This window comes from Salvia hispanica, chromosome 4 (genome assembly GCF_029641045.1).
Source record: "Salvia hispanica isolate PSC_SH4W2 chromosome 4, Shi_PSC_v1, whole genome shotgun sequence".
Classification (NCBI taxonomy): Eukaryota; Viridiplantae; Streptophyta; class Magnoliopsida; order Lamiales; family Lamiaceae; genus Salvia; species Salvia hispanica.
The window spans coordinates 30635559-30652547 of NC_142695.1; the positions used below are offsets into that span (position 1 = coordinate 30635559).

Sequence of the window (16989 nt, forward strand, 5' to 3'; positions counted from 1 at the left end):
AAAGAGGTAAAGCCCGGATTACTCGTAATTTGGGATTGGACGGGCAGTCAATATTATTATACTATAGTGGATGATAATAATATTCTGTTTGGGCTTATATTAAATTGGGGCTCAATTTAATTAGTAAAAGACCAACAGGTTTGGCCCAAGTCCAACCTCCATGGATCCCTAATCTGGCCCATCATAACTCAATATAAAAGGAGATTAGAAAGGAGATTTAATGTGATTTAACACGTAAATTTCGTTCTCCCCTCTCTGGAGTGAATGGTTTTCTCAGTTCTTCATAGAACTGAAGTTCTGTCTTCTTTCTAATCAAGCCCTTTTGGATTCTGACAAGCTTTGCCCACCCAAAGGTCATTATCTGAGTTCGGGATACAGATTAGAAGATTTGTGGTCGAGTACGAAGATCTTCATGTGGAGAAGGAGCAAGCAATCGTCGATTCTTTGGAGAATCAGATCGGTAACCCTAATCCGTAGAATATCATGAATTAGGGTTTAATTCCTTAAAGCATGATTTATGTGTGTTCTAGCATGCAATTGATTGTTTAACATGTGATAAATTGATCCCATAATCGGTCAAATAGATCCGTAGATCTGATTTATTTGTTTATGCATGACTTCCGCTGTGCAAGGGGCACCAAACCCCAGCAATTGGTATCAGAGCCAATTTTTGGCTCAGATTATGTGGATTAATTTCATGTTATGTGAATTGCTTGAACGAATGATCGCTTGTGGTTTTGTTGTATGTTCGTTGTTTATATGTTTCGTATATAAAAACTAATTTCGAACAGACGATGAAAACCTAGTTCCCCTTTTGCGTGAATTGATTTGGTTTATATACAATCAATTGGCGGTGATGTTTCAAAGTAGTAATCATTGGTTAGTTCATCAAGACCTAATGATTACGTGTGTAATCGTTACATGAATTTAGTGATTTAATTTATCAAGTCATTGACATTGAATGTAATTCTTGTACGTGATTTTGTCATCACCGTGAGCGCGTTGGAGGAAAATCATGACAGCAGCATCGCAGCATACCGCGATGGAGAATCAGATCGCATGGCTTTCGGTTGAATCGGTGTCTGTTTGTGATTTGTTTGCGACAAGAGAGCACACCGTGATCAAACGGAAGCAGCAACAAGTAACCTCCAGAAGGCAGTAGCGTGATGGGGTTGGCCTAGAATCGTGACAGCAGCAATGCCTGTTTGGGTCGATCATGGCAGCAGCAGCCCCAAAACGGAGAGACTGTGCCGCAGCTGCGGTTTGAGTGGGAGCTCGTCGGTGGCGTTCCCAGGCTCGAGTGGCGGTGCCACTCTCCAAATTAGTTAGGGTTTCCCTAATCCTAGGAACCAATTTGGAGGAAATTTCAAAAGTAGTTAGGGGTTCCCTAAACCTAGGAATTAGTTTTGGAGATAATCTAAAATTAGTTAGGGTTTTCCTAAAACCTAGGAATCAATTTTAGATATATTTCAAGATATGATTTGGAATAAGTTTTGAATATATCAATTTAATTGGATTAATATTAAATTATAGATTAATGGGATATTTGTCCTTATTTTATGGATTTCGATAGTTTAAATTCTATCTAGATAAATCCTAGATAAATTAAGATAGTTATAATTAATTTTATTTGTCTTATGGATTTATATAGATTTAATTCTATGTGAATAAATCCTAGATAGACTAGATAAATAGTTAATTATAATTGGATTTTATCTTTATTTTATGGATTTAGATATATTTAATTATATCTAGATAAATCCTAGATAAATTTGGATAATAATTAATTGTCTTATGGATTTATATAGATTTAATTCTATGTGAATAAATCCTAGAAAGACTAAGATAAATTTTAATTATGTTTATCCATATCTTGTAGATATTAATAGATTTATATCTATCTAACATATGTATCTTAGTAGATGTGGATAATTAAAATCCATGTTTATCTTTATCTTGTGGATATTTATAGAATTAATTCTATTTAGAAAATATCCTAGTAGATTTAGATAATTAAATTTATCTCTATCTTATAGATATTAATAGATTTAAATCTATTTAGAATATATCTTAGTAGATTGAGATAATTATTAATCCAGAAATGTTATTATCTTTTGGGTTTAGGATAGATTTAATTCTATCTAGTTAAATCCTAGTTGAATTAATTAATATTAATTCTAGTTTATCCTAATTTTATGGATATAAATAGATTTATTTCTATTTAGAAAATATCCTAGATAAATTTGGATAAAGATAATACAAGATAATCCTTATCTAATGGATTTTTGATAAAATTAATTTTATCTAGAATAAATCCTAATAGATATGATATATTCTAGTTTCTTATTCTAAATACTCTAAGATTTTTGTTAATCTTAGAATGATTGGATTTTATCTTCATCTTATGGATATGGATAAATTTGTTTCTATCCTTAAATATCCTAGTATGATTTAGATAATGATAATCCAAAATCAGTTTTATCTTGAATTTTAGGATTTGATTTTTTTTATAAAATCTAGAATAATCATAAGTGGATTTGGATAGATTAAATTCTATCTAGGTAAATCCTAAATTAATTTGGATAACCATTATCCAAGATAAATTTATTTAATCCGAATTTTTTATTTTGGAATAAGATAAGGAATTAATTATTTAATTAAATCTCCCTAGATTTATTAAATAATTTAAATAATTATCAAGTGTGATTAATTACCATGGATTAAATGGATTTATCTGTTTATTTGGTGTTAATCTGCTTTAAGTGGATTATCTTCCTTATCCGCTTAATTGATAATTATGCAAAAACCATGTTTAAAATGACTAAGCGATAATTACAACAGTGTGTTGTATATGGTCTCCATAAATTGGTCTATATATGAAGCAGTTTCTAATATTATCGCGACCCACCTTAGTGGGAGCAATAATCCTACGAAATAACAAGTTCATTAGATTAGACTTCTTAACCGTAAATTGTTTAAACTAGAAGCATGTTTCTAATATTATCGCGACCCACCCTAGTGGGGGCCATAATCCTACGAAATTGCAAGTTCATTTGTTTAAACCTATTTATAAGATAGCTATGGAATTTTGTTAGTGGCGTACGATCTTCCCTAGAAGGAGTATCAAAACAGAAACGAAATTTCTAGATGCTAATATTTATGGTAAAAGCTTAGGCAATATTTGGCGGCCATGCCACCTTAGTGGTCTCTGGACTATTCGTCGATATTGTGACCAGGAAATTGTTGGAATCCGAATTTGTATGACCTCCCTAGAGGCATACTTATTTCGGTTTTGGCAGTTGCGAGATACATAAATTGTTTTGTGGTTATTTGCGATTATGTATCAAGCATAGTATGTGATAAATAGTTTTATTTCTTCTCAGCCAAATTCTTAATAATGTCTGCGAACCTTAAAGAAATCAAACTCGAAGGCCAAAATTATGTAGACTGGAAATGTAAATGGATAAGATTCTCACTGATGAAAACTTAAAGTTTGTATTCACCAATTCATGTCCTCTATTTCCTTGACAAAATTCTATAAAGAAAGTTCATGAATGCATTTTATGCATGTACTTGACAAGTTCTTTGAGATAGAAGGTCAAACTACTTTCTTTTAATCTTTTAAGTAGTAAGACACGTCTTGGTTTATATTGATGAAAGAGGAATATCCAATAAGGACGATGTCCAGATTCTATTGGAATATCCACGAGAGAGATAAAATATTTTGAGGAATCTTCTGATTCAGTTACTCAAATAGTTTCTCACTCAGTTCTTCGTCAAATGTATAGGAAGTGATAGTATGAAGGTTTTTACTTAAAACCTTCTACATGATATTCACTTTATTACTAATAGAGGAAAATAACATGATGGATGACAAATTCGTTAAAGCTACATCTTTCCTATGTCTTAGTTCAATCGAACAGAAGACTAGCAATGGAAAGAATGAAGAGCTGAATTGTCATCAATGCCTGCTGAAAGCAAGAAAGGCAAGATAAATGGGGTGAAAAGGCAAAGTGAAGATGCATTGTAAGTCGGATTGACCTCTTCTAAAGAAGGACAATGACTTAGATAACAATGTAACTTCTAAAGGAGAGATCTTAATCCAGTTGGGCAATTGTTGCAATGGGAGCTATTTATTTATGCTCACTTAATTATTTTGTTCTGATGTTAGAGTTTTGTTTTATTGGTACAGTCTTGTTTAGAATGAATTTATATTCAGTTTCTAAAACTTGTTTATGATTAAGCGATGTTCGATGTCATTTTATAATGCGTGCATTATTAAGAAATGTGATTCGAATATCTATCATAGTACCATAGAAAAACAAATTATGCATCATAGTACCTAAACAATATAAATGCAACAAGATTGAGTTTTGAACAACAGTTCAACTTCTTAAACAATGAATAATAAAGTATTTATGGCACTTAGTTATAAGGCCAAGAAAGTACTTAATTATTGTTCAAACTGATTTTTGTCTAACTCAAGTGGCTATTGAGATTTTAACAACTTGCTTGTTAAATAGTTTGAAAGTCAAGTAAGTCTGGTTGATGCATTATAAGTTAGAATCTGTTGATGGTTCAAGGGATTCATAATACTTATAGAGATGCAACATAGAAAGACTAGCAAGTCTCAATGTTCTACACCATGGGAGACGAGAAATGAGTTCAGATCAGTAGTGGGAGTTAAATCCTAGTTGCCTACTCCAAGCATTCTTCTAAAGAATGGAATAGTCATATAAGAAGATATCGAAGTCTCTCTAAGACAAGTTCGATATGGGAACAGTTTCACTCAATAACACCTTATCATTGATGGGATATACGTTGGAAACAACGAGTTATATCTTAAAGAAACTACCATAACATCAGTACCTTCTACAACACACGAGTTGTGGACTAGAGGTAAGTCTAGTCCAGCACAACTCAAAGTGTGGAGTTATTCCAACACATGTTTTGGAAAAGGTATCCAAGTAATTGGAGTTGTGTACTGAGGTATGTTTTAAGATTGTCCCAATTGATAGAAAAGGTACGGGTTCTATAATCTTCACGGCAAGATAAGTGTTTGTTTACATCAATACTAGATTCTTTGATGAAGATTATGAGAAGAACTACAAGCCTAACAAGCATGATAATTCTCAAGATAATGAGAATGTCTATTTTCCATCTTAACCAAGAAGTCATACCATTAGATGCTTATGCACTTAGAAAATCAACATTTGTACCTAAGATTATAAGAGTCATGTCGTAGTGGGAGCGTTCCTTGCGAACATAACAAGTTCATGGGTCTAAGAGAGTCTTTAGACTCAGTTTTAGATCGACTTGAATCTAATCCCTGTAACTACAAGGACACATTAACTCATTCAGATAATCGTTCTTGATAAGATGATAGATTCTGAATAATAATCTAAGATAGACAAGAATGTTTGCAAGACTTGCGATACTACCCATAGACTATTTTAGCCAGTGTGAGCTAGTGGATCTGCAAGTGTAAACATGGATCTTGAAAGGCTAGAATAATGGCTAAGGGTTATACCCAGAAAGAATGATATTCTCGCTTGCCATTATGCCTAAGACGATCTGTATCATATTGTCTATTGTAGCTTACATAAATTAGGATGTATGTATTATGATTGTCAAGACAGTTTTCTTTAAGTAGAAGTCTTGAGGAGATCATCTACATGGAACATCTTAATGGTTATGTGCTACAAGTACAAGAAATTTGAAAGTGCACTATATATGGTATTCTACGATGTTGACATCTATAAAAGTTGATAAACAACTCAAAGGGTTATCTAGCGTAGGAAACTGGTCGTCTACCCAGTTTAATGATGATGGATTTAAGATAAACTAGTTACATTCTAAGCATCTAAGTCATTAGATTGCTAGAAAAAGAATGTTAAGTTTTCTTAAAGAATCCTACATCTACATCATACTTAGACACTTTAGCATTGAAAATTCCAAGAAAAGTTTTTACTTCTCTGGATGGAATTATCTTGTCTCTAGTCAAGTGTTTTTCGACACTGAATGAGATAAGAAGAATGAGACAAGTTCTATAATTGGAAGTCTCATGTATGCTATGATGTGAATTGAGTTAGATATTAGCTTTGCCGTTGGCATAGAAGCTTGATATCATATTAACCATGGCCAAGGACATTGGATTGGTAAAGAATATACTATAGTACTTGAAGAAGGCTAAACGGTATGCTCTAGTTTACCAGACATCTATGTTATGTCCTTTAGGTTACATCGACTCGATTTTATTATTGATCGGTGATCGAGTTATCTTCTGACTATGTGCTCACGTTAGGAGTTGAAAACTGAGTCTTGAAGGAGTGTGATTACATCACAGGCTCTATTATGATAATTACAAGTGTGGTTTCATAGGAAACTACTAAGGTAGTTGTTCATCTCAGTAACTTTTTAATAGCTTTGACCGTGATTCCGAGTATGCCTATGAGTATTATATTTTATTATGGTTACTCTAGACATGTGTCTAACTCGAGGGAAACTCGATCTGATAAAGTTAAGCAATCACATCGAGAGGAAGTATGAAATTAATTAAGGATTAAGTGCACAGCGAAACATTATTGTTACCAAGATATCATCAGAGAACAACCTGGCAGAATTTTTCACAAAATGCCTATATGGCAGCATGTTTTACACATGAGGTGAAAAATATGGTAGTTCGATGTATCATGGTCCGAGACCTGCTTAGAGTATAAGTGGGAGAGTTTTGGCAGTGGGTATACTCGAAAGCATGATTTTGAGTATAAGTGGGAGATTGTTAGGATTGGTATACTGAAAAGTATATTTCGAGCATGCCGCACGGATAGAATTGCTTGTATACAATTAATTCTACTATCCATTTTTAACCCAAGGCGAGAAGAAGTAATTTTATCGCATTGATGTTTGCTTGTGCATTTATAAGATGTTTCTCAAACATTTAAATGTATAAGAAGCAAATAAGTCTAATTCTTCTATATAGTAGACTGGTCGTGAACGACGTTCACAGAAGGTGACGCAGTCGGTTCTTTGTAGAAGAGAAATAGAATTTCACAACCTAGATAGGCCTTGGCTACCTATCGTGAAAGGTTGCAGTGTCAGTCCGCATATTTTCTTACCTTAGGAAATAAACGACACTGGTGTGGTATAGCACTGAAGGATCTAACGGTTGAGATAAGTCTTTCTTGCTATTTACCGAAAGACGAAGTCTCGGTGATTGTTATTTCTTAATCATTGTTGACATAACATTGAGCATACGATATTGATTATGCACTACTTTGATTTATCAAATGGTGCGGATTTTTCGCAATCCAAGAATCCTGATATCTTGGGTAGTGGTGATCAATGTCTAGAGGTGCTAGTATTGTTATTGCAATGAATCGTGTGCTGGGTGAGTCCAGTTTGATAATATCCTCAAGAGGTGTTCGAAAAAGGTTTTATTATTCAGAAACCCGGCCGGTTGGAATATATTCCAGAATAATAAATAAAGATTTTGAACTAGACAACTCTTGGAAAAAGATATTAATTAATTAAAGTCAAATAGCAGACTTAAATTAATTAATGGATATTTATATCTTAAACACGGGAAATAATAAATTAAAGAGGTAAAGCCCGGATTACTCGTAATTTGGGATTGGACGGGCAGTCAATATTATTATACTATAGTGGATGATAATAATATTCTGTTTGGGCTTATATTAAATTGGGGCTCAATTTAATTAGTAAAAGACCAACAGGTTTGGCCCAAGTCCAACCTCCATGGATCCCTAATCTGGCCCATCATAACTCAATATAAAAGGAGATTAGAAAGGAGATTTAATGTGATTTAACACGTAAATTTCGTTCTCCCCTCTCTGGAGTGAATGGTTTTCTCAGTTCTTCATAGAACTGAAGTTCTGTCTTCTTTCTAATCAAGCCCTTTTGGATTCTGACAAGCTTTGCCCACCCAAAGGTCATTATCTGAGTTCGGGATACAGATTAGAAGATTTGTGGTCGAGTACGAAGATCTTCATGTGGAGAAGGAGCAAGCAATCGTCGATTCTTTGGAGAATCAGATCGGTAACCCTAATCCGTAGAATATCATGAATTAGGGTTTAATTCCTTAAAGCATGATTTATGTGTGTTCTAGCATGCAATTGATTGTTTAACATGTGATAAATTGATCCCATAATCGGTCAAATAGATCCGTAGATCTGATTTATTTGTTTATGCATGACTTCCGCTGTGCAAGGGGCACCAAACCCCAGCAGAAGACCCCACCACAAAGTGAAGGACATGAATGACATTTCAGAGAGGATGGTACCCTAGGGATCAGAGCCCTACGCCTCTCTATATAAAAGAAGCCCAACACAAGAAGAGGAAGGGGAAAGTCGAGGGTGAAAAGGGGGTCTCACATGCATTCTTAGAATATCTTTAGGAATTCAGCTCTCTTCTAGGCTGAAATCGGAGCTCTTTTAGTTCATTTTCTTGATTTCCGTTGCACACACACTTGGTCCTATTTTAGTTTAGTTTAGTCATAGTTTGGTGTTGGTTTTCTGCACTTTTAGCCTTCGGTTCTGTTATTCCGCTTTAAGAAGAAGCGATGAAACAATTTCATGCTTTCGTTGTTTGTTTTTAGTTACTTTTGACATATTCGACTCTTTATGTTTTTGTTTCCAGTTGATATGTTCTAGTTTCCATGCATGATACTTCTGATCTGTTTTGATTTTCGTTTTATGTTGCAAGTCTTAGCTCAGAATGTTTTGTTTCGCGTTGATTTAGTTAGATCCGAGTTTCTATTTAGTTGTGAAGGAAATTATTGATAAGTTACTTTAGGATGTTTAGATCTAGTAGTTGATGTTTTATCTCTGCATGAGTATGAGCTAGTTTCTTGTTTACGTAGATGTAGTTTAGATTACAAGCTGTTATGGTGTTTCGTTTTTTTCGTAACCTTTCAGATTACCATTTTACTATGCTTTTCATGTTGATTCTGTGAAGAAGATGAAGTTGTTAGAAAAGTTTTACTTTACAGTACTTTTTGCAGGAGACTGACAGTCGTCCCTTTTATGTTATTTGTCCATTTATGGAAAGTTTCAGCTGAGTTGATCAAGTAGATTAGTTAAGCTTTAGTGAGTTGATCAGTTTAGTTAATTTAATCTCTCTAGTCAAGTAGTTAACTTAACCCACCCCTAGAAAGCGTGGCCGCAACCATTCCCATTTCGTGTCCAACAACAAATGCTAAACACATAATTTCTATGGGATCGATCCTTACTTCCCTATACTAGCTAATAGTATTGTGGGTTAAAGGTTTTGAGAACGCTCTTAAGCTTTTCCATTCATCTCACTCGAGTAGGATTATGTTGAGTTGATCAGCCTGAGTCTCCACTTGACCCGTTCACTAGTTGTAGGTCAGCTTGACGATCCAACTTGAGCAAGCTACAACCATAAGAAAAAGAAGAATGAGAAGAAAGGAAAACACAAAAAGAGCGGACTTCTCACATGGATCTAGTGTTAATCTGTTGTTTTCCTGTTTTTCGCTACATGCCTTTTGTTTTTCAGCTTTATTTGCCAGCATATTACTCCATTCGTCCGCCATTAGGAGTCTCATTTATGGACGACACGAGTTTTAAGAAATGTTAAGAAAAGTGGGTAGGAAAAAGTTAGTGAAATAAGGGTCCCACTTGTATATATTAGTTTTAAATGAAATGTGAGTGAAATGAGTTAGTGGAATGTGAGACCCTATTACCATTTATGGTAAAAGTGAACCGGGAATTCTATTCGCGGACGGACTAAAATGAAAACACGGGACTCCTATTCACGGACAGAGGGAGTAATTAGGAAGTGGTGCCGTTGCCTTTCTGTTGTTTACAACATACTTTCCGTTTTTGTCATTTCCGATTGATCAGTCAGGAGTGGTAGTAGCTCAGTCATGTTTTCACGTAGTTAAGATAAGCTTCCCTTTATTTCATTCAGTCAAGTAGATAAAACTAACCTACTTAGTTTGCGTGGCAGCAGCTATCCCAAAATGTCCGCGACACATGCTGAAGCACCTTCATCTTTGTGGGATTCGACTCTTACTTCCCTTACTAATTAATAGTATTGTGGGTTAAGGCCTTGAAGGTTCCCTGTTCTTGTTGTACACCGATGACACGTAGATAGAGCTTTAGGAGTCGTCTTGATCAGTCCGTCGATATCCCCTTGATCTATCTGCGATAATTTTCCTTTCATAATTGCGTGAACATGCACAACAGTTAAACAAGAAACGAGCTTTTCACAAATAAAATATATTTGATTGTTGTCATAGGATTTCTCTATGATTTTAAAAGAAGTTTGGATTGAAATGCATAGTTTAGATAAATACAGCTGATTGTAATAAAAATTTTGATTGAACTTCTTCTTTTTGGGTGACATGCAAATGTTAGGTTACAAAATGAAGCCTCGTTCATACAGCAGAAATGACCAGTTTAGAAGCTATCTTGCAACTGAAACTTCACTAGAATACAGTAGGTTTTTGATAAGTTCTCAACCTATCGAGCTTGAGCACCACTGATCGAACGAGAAAAGGAGATAAACTCTAGTTGAGGTTCTAGGGGTAGAGTTTCACGCCGACAACGGAAATGAGAAATTAGTTTTATTCTCAATAATTCATCGTCTGCAAGATCTCCTTTAATTTAAATAGGAGATGAAATCTTAATCTAGAAGAACTATAATACTCGATGAAATTGTAAAAGATATGCTAAATCTAAAAGATATGGTAAATAGGAAATAATGCAGATTGTTGACGTTGCTGTTGCCGAGCTGATTGGGCGGGCTTGGTTGGATGGCTCGAGTAATTGTGATAGAGTGAAGGTGACCGATTAGGAAGAGCACGAGAGGTGCTCAACAGATTTACTAAAACAAGGAAGATGGAAAAGGGAAAACTCGACTTTATTGATTGAAAAAGAGAATGTAACAATGCAGAAATCCTCCGAAGAGGCCTTACGACTACGTCGTCCAATATACTGTCTTTTCCCAAAGATGATCTCAGTCCTTTGGGCTATTCAATATTTCAATATATATAGACTTTACAATTAACTGAATGAGGAAAACTAGCAACAAACTGATATGCAAATAAATGTAACAAATTAAATATGCTAATAACTATAGTCGAGATAATCTTGCAACCGCTTCCCTTTCTTTACTCCGCCGAATTTGCAGGCCAAACCACCTCTCTATTTCCACGCTTATAAACTCTCCATGGTGTATCAACTGCTCCACCGGTCAAAACAGCCTTGTCCTCAAGGCTAAAATAAGGAAACTGTCCGTGCATGTCAGCGACGTCTACCCATGTCGCCTCGTCATTTCCCAGCCCTGCCATTTAATTAACACTTGGGACACATCCTCCCCCTCCCGAGTCACCGTTCGCTGATCCAACACCGCCGCTGGCAGAACAGGGGCCTCACTCTCCTCGATTTCCTCTGGAAGTGCGGCTGCCGCCGCCTCATTTCCCACCGCCCGTTTCAACAGGGACGTATGAAAGACTGGGTGGATCCGGGAGCCGGCTGGGAGCTCCAGGCGATAAGCACTGCGACCAATTCGTGCCTCAATCCGGAAAGGGCCAAAAAATCTAGGTGCCAGCTTCCGATTTTCAGAATTGAACAGCGTCGATTGACGATGCGGCCGAAACTTCAAGTAGACCATTTCGCCGACCGCGAACTCAACGTCACGTCGGTGCTTATTAGCTGCAACTGCCATTCGTTGCTGGGCCCGCTCCAGGTGAAGGCGGAGCTGAGCCAACACCTCGTCCCTTGACCGGAGGTGATCTAGGACAGATTGTGCACGCACCTCCCCCAGCAAGAAATCATGTATTGTGGGGGGTGGACGGCCGTAAACGACCTCAAATGGTGATATGCCTAACACCGAATGAGTGCTTGTGTTGTAGCAATATTCCGCCCAAGCCAACCATCTATTCCACTGGCGTGGCTTCTCCGACGAAAAGCACCGCAGATAAGTCTTGAGGCAGCGGTTCATCACCTCCGTTTGGCCATCGGTCTCCGGGTGATAAGCGGAGCTCATCTTGAGCTTGGTGCCTGTGGCGCGAAACAACTCCTGCCAAAAGGAACTGATAAAAATTGGGTCGCGGTCGGAGACGATGGAACGGGAATTCCATGAAGCCGGACCACTTCCTTAGTAAAACTCTCTGCCACCTGCTTTGCCGAGAACGGATGGCACAGAGCTATGAAATGGGCATATTTGGAAAGACGATCGACCACGACAAACACGCAATCCACACCCCCAGCCTTGGGGAGGCCCGACAAAAAATCCATACTCACATCTTCCCAAACTCTCTCCGGGATGGGCAGTGGGGCCAAGAGGCCCGCCGGCGCTTGGGTATCGGATTTATTTTTCTGGCACGTAGCGCAGGCAGCAACAAAGTTTGTGACGTGTTTCACCATGCCGGGCCAATAAACATTGGATGCAAGGCGGCGGTAAGTGCGGTAGGCTCCAGCATGTCCCCCGCTTGGCGTGATGTGGAACTCTGCCAACAGCCTGGTTGTCCAAGGAGATGAAGCAGGAATGACGAAACGACCTTTGTAGAAAAGGACTCCATGGTTGAGTTCGTAATGAGGCGTTGACGGCTCACCGGCCTCCAAAGCTGCTTTGATCTTCCCCAAGGAGGCGTCGGAGTCAATAGAAGCCTGGGCCTCTGACCAATCGACCCACATAGGACGAGATACAACGGAGAGCTCGATAGCATCGTCATCGCGACGAGAGAGAGCATCCGCCGCCCGATTTAAACGTCCTTCTTTATAAACCACCGAGAACTGGTACCCCAAAAGTTTGGCTGCCCAATCTTGTTGAGCAGGAGTGGACAGCGGCTGAGTTAACAGGTGCCGCAGACTCCGCTGGTCGGTGCGGACTACGAAGCGGCGACCGAGCAGGTAGGGTCGCCAATGATGGATCGCCAACACAAGGCCCATCAACTCCTTCTCATAAGCCGATTTGGTCAGCCATCTCGACGAAAGGGGCTTGCTAAAATAGGCAACTGGCTGCTTCTCCTGCATAAGAACTGCCCCCAGGCCCCGCCCTGATGCATCACATTCGATGACAAATTCTTTTGAAAAATCGGGCATACGGAGGAGGGGGGCCGAAGTCAATGCCGACTTAAGCTCGTGAAACGCCTTGCTCGCCTCGGCAGGCCATACCCACGCCCTTTTTGTAGTGGTGTGTTCTGATTTCTTCAAAAGGGAAGTTAAAGGAGCAGCGATTTTTCCATAGTCACGGATGAATCGCCGATAGTAGTCCGTCAAACCCAAAAATCCTCTAACTCCTTTCAGTGACGTCGGAGTAGGCCAACGAACCACTGCAGATATTTTGGATGGGTCCATGTGTACACCAGCCGCCGACACAATGTGACCAAGATATTCGACCTCGTTCCGCCCTAAGAGGCACTTCTTGGGATTGACCACGAGGGAGTGGGTTTGCAGCAGCCGAAATACCTGGCGAAGGTGAGAAATATGCGCCTCCCAAGTCTTGCTATAGAACAATATGTCGTCGAAGAAAACGAGCACATGCCGCCGGAGGAGAGGGCGAAAAATATCATTCGTCAAGCCTTGAAAAGTGGCGGGAGCGTTGGTCAGGCCAAAAGGCATGACCCGGAACTCGTAATGGCCTGAGTGAGTACGAAAAGCTGTCTTGTGTATATCCGGGGCCGCGACGCGAATCTGGTGATACCCGGCTTTCAAATCCAATTTGCTAAACCATCGTGCACCATGCAATTCATCGAGGAGTTCTTGAATGACCGGAATTGGGTACTTATCCGGTATAGTGCGCTTATTTAGTTCGCGATAATCGACGCAGAACCGCCAAGACCCGTCCTTTTTCCGCACGAGGAGGACTGGGCTTGAGTAAGGACTAGTGCTTGGCTGGATAATCCCGGAGGCAAGCATCTCTGCGACCAGCCGCTCCATTTCGTCCTTTTGTAAGTGGTTGTATCTGTAAGGACGAACGGAGACAGGGAGTCACCCTGGCTGAAGTGGAATCTGGTGGTCGATTCGTCGGCTCGGGGGCAGAGTGGTCGTGGGGTTCATGACCGCTGGGAATTCTGCCGTGAGGTCACGAAGCTGACGTCGGGCCGCATCAGTCAGGGTATCTGCAAAATCAAAATTGGGCTCGGCGGGGCTGGTTAAGGAGCACAAAACCCAGCCTTCATCGCCGTATTCCAAGGCATGTATGTCCTGTGCGGAGCACTCCCGACGCGTGAGGGTGGGGTCTCCTTGGAGTATGACCAGCCTCCCGTTGAAAGGAAACTTCATAGAGAGGTTATCCCAATTTGCAGTGACGTCTCCCAAAGATTTCAACCACGAAACACCCAGTATGATATCGATATTTCGCAGAGGAAAAACATAGCACGATACCACAAAAACTTCAGATGCCAATAATAAGGGAATGTCGCGGCAAATGCCTGCTGTTCGGACTAATGATCCATCACCTAATCGGACAGAGAAAGGCGCGGTAGGAGTGACCTGTAACTGCAGTTGTGCCACCACCCTATCCGACACGAAACAATGGCTGGCACCGCTGTCTACCATGACCAATAAATCGTGATTATTGAGGGATCCGAAAAGCTTCATAGTCTCGGATGTGTCAAGGCCATTGAAAGACAATTCTGACAGCCGAAGTTCAATTTCTGCCTCCACTGCCTCCTTCTCCTCTGGAGTCATGTCATCCAGCAGGTCTTCCTCCTCCTCGTAAACCAGTACATTCAGCGTCTTAGGAGGACAGCGATGCTTTGGTCCATACTTAAGACCGCATTTAAAACAAGTACCTGCTGCCAAATGTCGCTTATACTCCTCCGAAGACATTTCCCGGAAATTCCGCTGTGAGTTGCGGAAAGGACCGGTTACAGAATTTGAGGAGTTGGAAGAAGGGGGCCCTTTCTTAAATGATCTGCCGTATGTGGGAGCCTGTGACACTGGCTGGAACGTACCTAACGGTGACTGGGATTGGGCCGGTGGATTTCCGGCCACTTGGTCGACATCCAGTACAAACTGGACTGCATCAATGTAGTTTGTGATCTTGGCAGCCTTCATCTGCATCCGAACTTCAGGACGTAGGCCTGCCATGAAGAAACCCAAATACTGGTGGTAAGCCAAATCCGGAACTAAGGCCAATCGGGCCTCGAATGCTGCCACAAATTCAGCGAGGGTGCCAGTGTGACGGACTGCCGCAAACGCGTCGTACTCATCCACAGCGCCATTGTTTCCGAAGCGCTTCATAAGCTCCTGCACAAAACAGTCCCAATCCAAATTCGGGGTGCGTTTAATAAGCAACTGGTACCATGGCAAAGCCGGGCCTGCCAATGCTACCATAGCCACCTTTACTCGCTTCTCGGGGGCCGTGGCAGAAACTAGAAAATACTGCTCAGCTCGTGCTAGCCAAGCCACCGCCTCTGTGCTGTCAAAAGTGGGCATGGTCAGGGTGGAGTTTCCCCCTGGGTTCGCCGTAGGTGGGTCCTCCTTAGTGGTTGAATCGGCAGTGCCTGAGGCTGATGCCCCGCTCGATTTGCCCGTTGACAGAGCAGTCCGTACCTCCGCGATAAATAACTCCAGTTGAGATGCGACCGCTGAAACGCGTTCATCAGTGGTCTTGAGTTGATTTCGGAGGGCATCAATTCCCGTCTCCAGTTCCCCAGCCGCCTTCTCTAATCCGTCTAGGCGAGAGTCCGTACTCCGAGTTACTACCATCGTTCACCGCACCAATTGATAGAGTGAAGGTGACCGATTAGGAAGAGCACGAGAGGTGCTCAACAGATTTACTAAAACAAGGAAGATGGAAAAGGGAAAACTCGACTTTATTGATTGAAAAAGAGAATGTAACAATGCAGAAATCCTCCAAAGAGGCCTTACGACTACGTCGTCCAATATACTGTCTTTTCCCAAAGATGATCTCAGTCCTTTGGGCTATTCAATATATATAGACTTTACAATTAACTGAATGAGGAAAACTAGCAACAAACTGATATGCAAATAAATGTAACAAATTAAATATGCTAATAACTATAGTCGAGATAATCTTGCAACCGCTTCCCTTTCTTTACTCCGCCGAATTTGCAGGCCAAACCACCTCTCTATTTCCACGCTTATAAACTCTCCATGGTGTATCAAATTGCTAGTGTAGTCGAGTCTCTATCAGTTTCTTCGAGACTTTTGAGGCAAGATAATTTAAATTTTTTGCCAAGGAAATTAAATACTCCCTCCGTCCATAGAAAATAGTTTCATTTGTGGATGACACGGTTTTAATGAGAAATTGATAAAGTAAGAGAGTAGGAGAAAATTAGGTAAAATATGAGAGATATGATGAAAATGTAAGTAGAGTATGAGAGAGGAGAAAAATGGGTAAAATATGAGAGAGAAACTTTTATTTTTAGAAATAAGACTAATTTTCGTAGACATCCAAAAATGGTAAAATGAAACTAATTTTTTTTGGACGAATGGAGTATGATATCAACAAGACTAGATATCAGTAAGAGGTCCCCAATATTGTCCTTATTGAATAGCAACATTCATTGAGCTAATTAGAACTTTGCAAGAGATAGATTAGTCCACATTTAAAAATCTGAAAGGGCAGTTGGAACTGAAAGTTGTTTTTTTTTTTTTTTTTTTTTTTTTTATATAATGTAGCTGTTAACTTTTTCATGTGTTGTGATTTCAATTTGTTCCATTGAGATCACCTCCCCAACATAATTATATTCCATAATCTTGTACTTGAATCCAAAGTGATTGTTGTTGTTCATCAGGTATTACATAATCTCTTAGCTAGATCTTATCTTATTTTATCAGTACTACTTTAAATTCATTCCACCAGCACTGGTGAAGAATAAAGTAGCATAAAATGTGCTTGTCGTCCTATTTTTGATATAATTGATGAAGCTGGTGGTGCCCTACCTACCCACCAACCCCACACCATCATAGTATTCAATTACTCAAAAATGGTTTTGTAGGGGAAATATTGTAGCATGCTTTGAAGCCA

At 39.5% G+C, this 16989-nt stretch overlaps 1 pseudogene; it reads right to left on the reverse strand.

Moving 5' to 3' along the window:
• Nucleotides 1–13494: 13494 nt before the first annotated feature.
• Nucleotides 13495–15704, reverse strand: LOC125194970 (uncharacterized; annotated as a pseudogene).
• Between the last annotated feature and the right edge of the window lie 1285 nt (nucleotides 15705–16989).